Consider the following 10,210-nt stretch of genomic DNA (forward strand, 5'->3'; position numbering starts at 1 on the left):
GCGGGTACCAACGAGCGCAGCGTCAGGTTGCGCCGCATGTGCGGCTCAATCTGTGAAAAACATCTCCAGGTGGCGCATAAAAGCCAGGATTTACGGCCACGGGCGTACGTCTTCGGGGGGGGGGGGGGGGGGGAACCTTTCCAGGAGGAGCAGGTGCGAGCGTGGCGCTTGTGTTTTCTCCAATAATCTAAACGTCGCCCGCCAGAGGCTAATGGATGGCATCTCATTTGCATATCAATTATTGCCAAGCCGGCGGTGATCTAAGGCACGTTGTGATTTAGGCCGGTGGATGGCGGGGGAGGAGTCTGGGAATAAACATTCTTCTTCATCATCATCATCATCATCATTGTCGTCAATCCCAGTTTGTTTATTTTGGAGAAACGGAAAGCGGCTATTTATGGTGGCCGCAGTTTGTCATCTCCTGCTCATCTGCTATAAACTGACATCGAATATTCTTTTATTGCACATTTACTGTAAATCTCCTGTTTATATTCTATAAAGCTACGATGCGGCTACAGTGCTGTGCAGTGATCATTAAGTTCTAAGTAGCGACATAATATTTATTTTGTTAAACAAAAAGATAATTCAAAGCTTTGGTGTCGCCATCGTTACATTCTACACTGTAGTATCTGTGAAGTTGAATGTGTGTGTTTCCCTTTAAAAGCAGGTCTGGCCTGTTGACTAACATGGAAGAGAGCAAATGATAATTGCCTGGCTGCTAAGCGGCTAAATTGTTAGCCGCTATTTATGGACAGTGACGGCAAGTGGGCTAATAATCGGTGCCATCCTAACCACTTGTTATGGATTACAATTACCACGAGCAGCCACCGGGGAGCGACTGCGCCGTGCCAGGACGTCGTACGCTCGTATGTCGTTTGCTTTTGTAATTCTTGACAAACCGTAGCGTTATTTTTGCGGCTTTCCATCTAAAATATCCGCTTCTTTGATTAATTCCAAAAAGATTTCTCTTTCGTCGTCCCTCGCAAACATCATCGTCCGACATTGCTTCGGGACGACAAACGTCCGTGTGACGCAATATCCGGTTAAAATGTGCAACGTGTATCCGGTCTTGCCAGCGGTTATTTGCAAAATCTGTTTCCATAGCCAAAATTCGCATTTTCCTTTTTCCGAAATTCAACCCCTCTAAGCGTAAAAACTTGTTTGCGAATTTTGGGCCCTTTTTCTAGCGTTTCCATTCAGTTTTATTTTCGCATTTCTTGAAAATTCAAAAGCAAATGGCTGGATGGAAACCCAACTCGTGTTTACTTAGAAATATTTTCAAAAAATATAAACATTTACGTATCGCCAAATTTGTGATGTTGACTGCACTGGAAGCTCACACTCGTGTTTCCCCCACTCCAGAACAATGTCGGCATAAATTTAAATCATTTCATTCACACGCGGCAGCCTATTAAAATGTTCATATGGGGCCCTATTGTGTAAGCCTATTAACTTAGAATGGAGTGAAGTAAATGACAGTTTGTGCTGTAATAAGCTCAAGCAGCGTGTTCAATAGCTCGCTCCGTCCGTGGCACTTTTTTTGTGTCACTCGTTTAGAAAAGCAACGCGATGGGAAGTCAAACGCTAAATTGTCGTTAATTGTTCATTGACTCTGTAGGATCTTTGTTTGTGATTTCAAAGAGCTCCCCATGTTTTCGATGATTCACACCCTTGGAAATTTCTCATATTCTGAACCATAATATCTCATTTTAGGACCAATAAAGCACAGTCACATGAAAAAAAAAAAACAACCCTGAAAATCGCCAATTCATAAGTCTGTATATTTACAGTTAAATGTTTTACGTTTTTTTTTGTGCCAGATGCGGAAGAAGGCCCGATCTGTCCAAAATGGTTCCTACTCTAATACTGTCTTGGCTCTGCCTCGTCCATGTGACAATGTGTGACGTGATGCTCTTAACTTATTTCAATTGGTTGATGTGGAAGATGAAGATGAAGATGAAGGTGAAGATGAAGATGAAGAACCAGGAGAAAGGTCACAGTAACACTCATTACTTACCGACCTACTTAAGTGGCAAAGAGGCCTAATTAAAGCCGACCCTCACTTTTGCTCTTTCAGCTGTTTGTTGAACAGAAGAAGCAGCGAAATACGCAACTGCGGAATGAAAACACTCACAAGGGTCATGGATGTGCTCCACCGCTGTATTATTGAATATTATGCACGGCAATCCATTTATTGCACTGTACTTGTTATTTCATGTCACACGCTAGCCTTTTTTTTTTTTTGTTCATCCATCTGCACAAATGACAGTTATGTCTGCAAAAATGCTGACATGGTTGTTTTTGGGGCGGGGGGGCGGGGTTACGGGGTGGGGGGGGGGGGGTAGCTAATGGCCGTCATCAGTGATCTGGCTCCCTCAGGTTTTTTATGTTACGCTCCATTTTTTAAGAGCGGCTCCCTCCCTCCCTCCATTTCCTGTTTGCGGGCGCTCATTTTGTTTTTGACGCTGTCAGCGAGACTCATCAGCGCCATCAATTTATGAAACATTGAAGAGTGTCAAAGGGTGTAACATTGTTTGTATGGAAATGAGCGTCCGTGCCCAATAAGGTTCCAGCAGACTGCGGTTGTTGTTGTCGTCGACGCGCGCCGAAAACGAATCTCTTTGTTTAAACTCCGGCTCATCATTTAACGACTATCTCCACGCCATTAATTTATGCAATTAATGTTCTAATGAGTCAATTAGACTTTGATAACAAAAGGCCTTGGCAAGTTGAATTAATCTATAAACGGATCATTGGAAACTTTCCGCACACTGGATGTACTCGGACGTAATGACAAAGATTGGAATGCGGGACTTTTATCGTGTTGATGATGTGACTTTGAAGTTGAGAAGGGGAACGGCGGCTTCACATTTGAATCCCACTTTTAATGTTAGTAATCAAAATGTGATGGAGCGCATGCGGCAGACCCCCAAAGAGTGCACACGACGCGCACGATTGGCAAGGTCAATGCGGCGCCGTGTACTGAAATGACTGCCATTTAGCACCAACTTGTGCTATTACGCCGCACTCTCCGCCGTCAACCGCGTATTAGCCCAATTGAAATTGGATTTCCTTCATCGTTTTGTATTCATGGGCCGAGAAAATCACCATGTTCAAGGCGTTCCCGTTTGCAAAAAAATACAAATCAAATGTTTTCAAATTCAGCCCCTGAAGTCAGTTTAACTCAGCAACATGAAATTTGCTAGGAATGTCTCGACCTACAAAAAAAAGTCTTAAGAAGCCATACCTAAAAGGACACAGAATGTCCACCATGTTGGTTTGAAGCGGCCATTCCTTCAAATGAATTGAAAATGCAGCCCCTGAAGCCAGTTCAACTGAGCAACATAAAATTTGGTAGGAATGTCTACCATTAGTAGACCGACGAAAACGTCTCAAGAAGCCAGACCTAAAAAGACACAGAATGTCCACCATGTTGGTTTGAAGCGGCCATTCCTTCTCCAGCTGCCCTTCAAATGAATTGAAAATTCAGCCCCTGAAGCCAGTTCAACTGAGCTCCATGAAATTTGGTAGGAATGTCTACCATTAGTAGACCGACGAAAACGTCTCAAGAAGCCAGACCTAAAAAGACACAGAAAGTCCACCATGTTGGTTTAAAGCAGTTTTTAGGTTCATGTTGGCCATTTGCAGCTGTCTTTCAAATGAATTGAAAATTCAGCCCCTGAAGCCAGTTCAACTGAGCACCATGAAATTTGCTAGGAATGTCTACCATTAGTAGACCGACGAAAACGTCTCAAGAAGCCAGACCTAAAAAGACACAGAAAGTCCACCATGTTGGTTTAAAGCAGTTTTTAGGGTCATGTTGGCCATTTGCTTTCAAATGAATTGAAAATTCAGCCCCTCAAGCCAGTTTAACTCAGCAACATGAAATTTGCTAGGAATGTCTATCATTGGTCTACAAAACTGTCTTGAGAAGCCATGACACAATCTTCAGGAAGTCGGCCATTTTGGGCTCATTTCAGATGTCCTTCAAAAGCAAACTTCAACTAGAGATCTTTCTGATTGCAACCAGATCTGAACCTCGTAAGGTCGGTCAACCATTCTGTTTTTTTTTTCATGGTATGGGGGCAGACATTGATATGTACACATATTGGCCGTAACACATAAAATGTTTGCAAATTCATCCTCCAAAGCTAGTTTTACTTAGACATAACGTGTTTATCATCAATTTTGCAATTTCCAGGAATCCCAGGTCTGAGCTCATTTATTATTACTTTTAATCGTGTAGACGAGAGCATTCCTCTTTAGATTGTCACAGAAAAAAAAAAGAATAGACTGGAGGAAACAAAAGGTCAGCATCTATGAAATGAAGTGTACATTTAAATATTTTTAACCAACAATTTCAACAAGTGTCCAAGGCCCATGTGGAAAAAGTTACAAGGATTTAAAGTTTCACATGTATTTTTTTTTTTACACAGTGAGAATTAGTGGTTGGATTAAGTTGTGTATTGAACGTTTTTAAATGAAGGTGTACGTGTTTCCTATGCGGGCTGCGTGAGGAAAATGGCCTTTTGCAGAAAGTCTTTTTATTTGTCCGCCTCATCTATTTCCGAGCCTTATCATTTTTTACATTATTACGTTTGCCTGCCGCCCTGACCCATTTCCAGCGAGGAGCAATGAATAGATTGTCCTGTATTTAACGGAAGAGCTGTGAACGAAACGCTGACATTAAGATTGTGTTTATCCAGCTTTATGCCATCCAAAGCCGTCATTTTTTGCGGCGTGAGAAAGGCTTGTATTATTTAGCGGCGGCGGCGGCGGCGGCGGCACGCCTTGCGCACACAGGTGTGACAAATGTGGCAGGCGCACCTTTGCAGGTCAGACATGATGACACCAGCAGTTATTTGCTGCAAAGGGCGACTTTACTGCATTGACATGCCAACGAACAAAGCCATCGCGTGTAAAAGGAAAACTGAAAGTGGGTCGTCCAGCATGACAATGACTCAAAAAGTCAGAGAGGGCAAGCAGGGCATGCATGAAAACGCATCTGGAATTTGGACTTTTCAACCAGTAGCCAAGAAACGGAAGGATCTTGAGTTTCAATCGAGAGAAGTGAAATCTGATGAAACCTGAAGCGTTTCAGGCAAAATGCTTCCGAACACGTTGGACCGTGTTTCACAGTGCAGATGGACAATAACCTGAAGCTTACTGAAAAAAACAACCCAATGCTTATTCACTTAGTGGAATGTTGTTATTCACCTGACACAAATCCAATTGAGTTTGCATTTCACTTGCTGAAGATAAAATAAAAGGGAAAAAGCCCCAAGCAGCAACAAGCAGGAAGTGAAGGAAGGAAGTTGCAGTCGAGGCCTGGCAGAGGATGAAATCCAGTGCAGAGGTGGCAAATCCAGATCCAGAAAGTCTGGCTTTAGCCGCAGGTGCTAGCGAGTGAGCTCCCTAGCTAGCTCCCCGGGTGCTTGGCTAACGGCAAGGGCGCTAGCTAGCGTGGACGTGTCTGCTACGTGGCGTTAAAGGAACTTTAAATGAACTCAAAATGAATGCACTCATTTTGACACCCCTATTTATATGATGAACTTGGTTTTGTTCATATAAAAAATGTAGTTGTATAAATTCAAATGATGCTTTTGTAATATTGTACTAATGTGATGAATGTACTTTAACGAGTATGCGGAATGCATTTGTCAGAAGCACCTTGAACGTTCGTGAATGAAAAGAATGAAAATGGCCGTCATCCGTCACGCGTGCCGCACTAATCTCACTCGTCGTCACTTCATTTGTTCCTTCCTTGAGTTTGTTTGTCGAGCGGCAGCCTGTCGCTGTTTGGGAGATTTGAAGAGAAAACGTTTTGTTTTTTATGTTTTTGTGTACGCGGGCTGTGACGCCGGCGCTCATAAATAACGACACGAGCGCTTTTGCGCTGACACATTCAATGACAATCCGCCACAGATGGCGCAAAAACCAGATACTAAACACGCTCATTAGCTACTCAACTGGTGGAAAGAAATTCATTCTTTGCAAGAGGAGATGGAAAAATAAACAACTGAGGCGTGGTTGCATAAATGTGCACACCCTCTTCGAACTGGGGTTGAGGCTGTGTGAACCAATCACATTCAAACTCATGGTAACAAGTCAGCACCATTTTAAGCGCCTCTGATTAATTAACACAAAATAAAGTTCAGATGTTCTAGTAGGCTTTTTCTACATTTTTTTTTGTAAATAAAATAGACGTGTATAAATATAGTGCTTTAATGTTGTGAATCTAAATAAGCAAGTGTGCTTCATTTAGAACTTGTATGGACATGAAAGTAAAGAAGATGTTGCTGTCAGATTTATTTTGTATTTTTTTTTATGTCATCATTTCAAATCTTGCGCTAAGGCGCTGATAATGTGTCATACGGGATGATAACAGCGGGCGGGCGTCACACGGCGCTCATCACTCCGACACAAACTCTGATCCGCCCGATAAAAGTTGAGCGCGTCGGTGAAATCGTCTCCCGACTTCAAAAGGACTCTGACCATATTTGGTCATGATGATTTTAACGAACGCAGCGGGTGGCGCGCATTAAGCCTTTTTTTTTTTCCCTTTTTCTTTCTAACGACGAGCTGCCTCAGAAGTGTGACTGTAATCCCGCAAACTGAGCCTCGCACTGGACTTCTTGGTCTTCTAATCCGTCGTAGCAGGTTCATCACACATGACCTTGGACGCGCTAATCCTCAGACGGGCGGGTTGTCACGGCGACCGAGGCCGAAGAGCAACACATGCTACGTGAACCTCAGGCCCGACGGGGTAACAAGTCTGTCGCTAACATGTAATGTGCTGAGGACGTCTTGCATTGAAACCACATCTTTTGTTTGTCTGATCATATTTTTTATTTAGTTTAATAGTATAGTTTAATCCTTTGCAGTCAGTTACATCCTGAAGTGTGGAGCACACATTTCACCAGACACTGGATCAGAGGTGGCAAATCCAGGTCCGGAAAGTCAAAACCCTGCCACAGTTTGGCTTTAGCCCCAGGTGCTAGCTAGAGCTAGCTCCCGAGGCAGCCCCTATGGTGCTCGTTTACCTGCTAGCTAGCTCCCTAGCTAGCTCCCATGGTGCTCGTTTACCTGCTAGGGAGTGTTAGATTATTAACATTGTTTTTCTGTTTCAATTTATATTTTAATCGTTTTTGATATTAGTTAGAGATGTGTAATAATAAGACAACAGTTAATTCATATGTTAGTCAATCTATAGTCTTTGTTCTCTTCCCTGGGGAAGTAAGGTTTCTGATTCAATCTAAATGAGGGGATGTTTGTAAATGCAATCAGAGGTCGGTCCATAAAAATCGCTGGTGCGATGAGGCGCCGGGGGCCAATTGTTTACCCACATCTTGAATGGATTAAGATAGGAAATGAAGTAAGATTATCAAGTAGTGTATTTCACTGACAGAACAAGATGACAGGGGGGAGTAAACTGTTTATGTATAAATAAGGGAGAGCGGAAAGAGAGGACACACTTCTAGACCAGATGCTGTTTGAGCAAGGTTCTAAAGTGACTTCAGAATTCTGGATAAAGCTGGCAAAACTTCTTCACGAGATCTCAACTTTGAGTTTTATTTGAACACGCAGAAATCAAAGAAACGATTTCTAACAGGAGCTAGCTAGCTGGCTAGCACCCCTGGGGCTAAAGCTAAACTGTGGCAGGGTTTTTACTTTCTGAACTTGGATTTGCCACATCTGACTGCGTGTAGTAAATTGATAATCATACTAAAAGGAATCATTAAACAAGATAAAGTGTTATCACTATAACCAGGCTAAGACAACTACATAACGATACCAATACAAGAAACTAAAGGGGAATTCTTTGATGTGGAATTCATTGGGACGATTCCGGATGTTGTCAGAATAATGATGAAGAAAAATAGAGAAACTTCTGGACTGAAAGAATAGCTGCAAAGTACGTTTGTCAGGAACTGCAAGATTGCAGATGATGTCATCACAGATCACAGTTGCTTTTTATTTTTATTTTTTTTATTTTACTCTGCTGTCCGAAGCTCACTCAGCATTTGCCTTAAAGGCGGGTTAATTAAACAAAATCAAATAATGTAGCCATATTTTAAAATAATATTTTTTATTTATCATTTTCTCCATCGGTTGTGTAAAAATTTGCCAAATTGTGTTTGTTTGGCCTCGCCGCCGCGCTATTCATAGCCGTGGTGTATAATCAGGAAAGAGAGCATCCCGCATGCACGTTTCATTCGGTTTAAAGTCAAACGGCGGCTAAGCCAAGCTTTAAAGGAGGCCTAATCGTAGGATAGCTTCAAAACGTGCGCGCTCATTAGCATACTGAGCGAATGCTAATTGACGGCAGATGAGAAAAGTCTGATAAGAACATGACATTTTTGACATTTATGTAGTTGATTAATTAGGCTAAAATCAAAAGGTCCCGCATTGGCTTACGCGGCGTCATAATGAGCCTAATCGCATTTTTTTGCCCGTTCATGTTGTTAGCATTATTTAAACCAGGTAATTGTGTGAATTCAACTAAATACATTTTTAATTTCTCAACGTTAAGTGTCGCACCTCCTCTTCTCTTGTTCTTGTTTTTGTTGACTTTTTCCCGACGTCTCCTCTTTTAATCAGCTCGCTCTCACCGCCGTACTGCATAATCAAGCAAATACGTTTTCAAAAATAACTTACCCCCACTGGATGCAGTGAGGATGATGAAGATGGTGATGATGATGATGAGGCCACAGCAGACACACAATGTGGCTCGGGGAAGCTTTGTTGAAATAAAGCAAATTTATTCATATCCATTTTTGTTTTTTAAGGAAATAATGTCAGAATCTTGTGAAAAAGAAGATATTTCCTTTTTTTTTGCAAAGTGGGAAATATTACTAGAATTAATTGATATTTTATTTTTGAGAATATAAATGCATGACTATTTTCAGATAATGTTTATCTATTTCCCCAAAACAACTTAGGTGGTAAGATATTTTTTTGTTGTTTAGAAAAAAATTACATGAAAAAGTGGTACAGTATTTAAAAAAGGGCTATATTTTCAAAAAAAAATTATATATTTGAGAATCAAGTAATTTTTTTCTTATAGAAAAAAGTCAAACATCCAATTCATTAACAAAACATGTACTTTTGAAAAAAAATTGTTGGGGGGAGGGGGTTATTGTATTTTTCAAAAAAGTATCACTACAAAAATTGGTTATTTTTTTCTATTCAAGGAAAAAATATATTTTCAAAAAAAGGTCAATTTAAAACAAATTCAGAATTTGAAGAAAAAAAATCCCTTTTGGCAAAAAATACAATTTCCACAAAATTATTTTATTTTTATTTTTTTTAATCTCTGAGATTAAAAATCTATTTTTATAATAAAATTCATATTCTTCATGTGTCTCAACACTTTTATTCCTGCATGACGTGAACTTCGTTTTTTTTTTTAATTGCACTATACTAACCGAGTTCTGACATGAATAACAAAAATTTGCGTGCAATTATCGCCTGTGTAAAATGATGTCAGAATTGTTGTCATTGTACCACAAGGCGCAGCAAAATTGAACACAGTAACATCCCATCCAAGAAACATAAAAACAATGAAAAAGAGAGGGGGACATCACGGGAAGCTTGGGGAGGAGCACAGTATGAGTTTGGAAAACAACAACACCTCTCAGCGCACCTGCACTGCCACAGAGGTAGGAATGGGCCAATTGCCTTTTGATGCCACAAAATGGCGGCAAAATCACTTCTGAGAATGCAGGACCAAAGAAGCTCCTCCCTCTCACGTCACCAATCATATTATAAAGGTTTTTGATGTATTTTTTTTTTTTGCAAACATTTTGTCCTAATTGAGGTGAAAACACGCATTGGATGAAAATGCAATGAATTGCGAGCACTCGTCTTTGGTTGCCGTGGCGACCGTAAACCTGCGAAAGGACATCGCAAGGGGTGCTAATCCGGCAACGACGCACTCTCGCCCCCACTCCCGCCCGTGACCCCCTTTTTTGCGAGGAGCTTGACTTTCTTGTGCTGCCCACCTTGGCACGCAGCGGGCTTGTCTTGACATCAGAGCTTGGCCAGCGGCTGCAGCCTGGCGCGGCCTCCAAGTGGCTGCGGGAGATAAGGCGGCCGCGGGGACCTTTCCCAGTCCGCCGACTCGGCCTTTGATGGCGTCGCCGGTGCTTGCCGCTGACGTCCCCGCCTGGGCGCCTCGATTAATGCCGCGCAAGTCTCGCCGCCGTGT

This window comes from Leptonotus elevatus, chromosome 21 (assembly GCF_054856555.1).
Source record: "Leptonotus elevatus isolate MCC_2025b chromosome 21, RoL_Lele_1.0, whole genome shotgun sequence".
In the NCBI taxonomy this organism is placed as follows: Eukaryota; Metazoa; Chordata; class Actinopteri; order Syngnathiformes; family Syngnathidae; genus Leptonotus; species Leptonotus elevatus.